Source organism: Maylandia zebra, linkage group LG13 (genome assembly GCF_041146795.1).
Source record: "Maylandia zebra isolate NMK-2024a linkage group LG13, Mzebra_GT3a, whole genome shotgun sequence".
Taxonomy (NCBI): domain Eukaryota; kingdom Metazoa; phylum Chordata; class Actinopteri; order Cichliformes; family Cichlidae; genus Maylandia; species Maylandia zebra.
The window spans coordinates 19,259,196-19,260,376 of NC_135179.1; positions in this window are offsets into that span (position 1 = coordinate 19,259,196).

Consider the following 1,181-nt stretch of genomic DNA (forward strand, 5'->3'; position numbering starts at 1 on the left):
TATGTAGACTTAGTCAAGATGACCTGCTGAAGTTCAAACCAAACATCAGGATGAGGAAGAAAATGGTTTTAAGTGACTCAGACTGTGTTGTGGTTGGTGGTGCCAGATGGGCTGGTCTGAGTATTTCAGAAACTGCTGATCAGCTGGGATTTTCCAGCACAACCCTCTCTAAGTGAAAATACTTTCAGAGCTGTTATCTGCTTCAAGCTCATAGGTAGGGAACAGTAACTCAAATAGCCACTTGTTACAGTCGAAGTTGCATCATGTTGCCTTGAAACAGATGGGTAATAACAGCAGAAGACCAAAACAGGTGCCACTTATTTCAGCTAAGAATATAATTTGCACAGGCACACCAAAATTGAAAAATGATGAGTTTCGATTTCTGCTGTAATATTTGGATGGTAGGGTGAGAATATGGTTTAACTAACATGAAAGCATGGATCCCATTCTGCCTCTTTCAAATTCAGGCTGGTGGTGCAATGGTGTTAGGAGTTTTTTCTTAGCACACTTTAGGCCCCTCAGTACCAACAGAGCATGGTTTAATGTCACTGTGTACCTGAGTATGGTTGCTAACTATGTTCATTCCTTTGACCACACTGCTTTCAGTAGCATAAACAATTATGTCACAAAGACCAAATGATCTCAAACTGGTTTATTAAGCATGGCAGTGAGTTCACTGTACCTGAATGGCCTAGATCTAAATCTAATTGGTCACCTTTGGGATGCGGTGGATCAGGTGTGCAGCTGACAAATCAAATCTGCAGCTTCTGTGTGATGTCATCATGTCAATATGTGTCAAAATCTCAGGATTGTTTCCAGCACCTTGTTGAATAAATGTCAAGAAGAATTAAGGCAGTTCAGAAGGCAAAATGGGATCCAAACCAGTACTAGTAAAGCATATCTAAAAAAAAAAAAAGAGGCCTGTGGGTGAATGTCACAGACAGCTTATTAATGTCTGGAGAGCAGCACAAGTGCAATTAGTTTAAGAGCTGCTTAAAGAGAAATGCATTACATCACCAAATGTTGCACCGGGCAATAGCCAATTAACTAATAAGTGTGTCATAAGGTCCGTGTTGCACTGATCCCGGCGAGGCTAGAAGCTGATTTACAATACGAGTGCAGAAACATTCTTCAAATATAACATGCTTTTAATTACTATGAAAGAATTGTCTGGCAGGAAG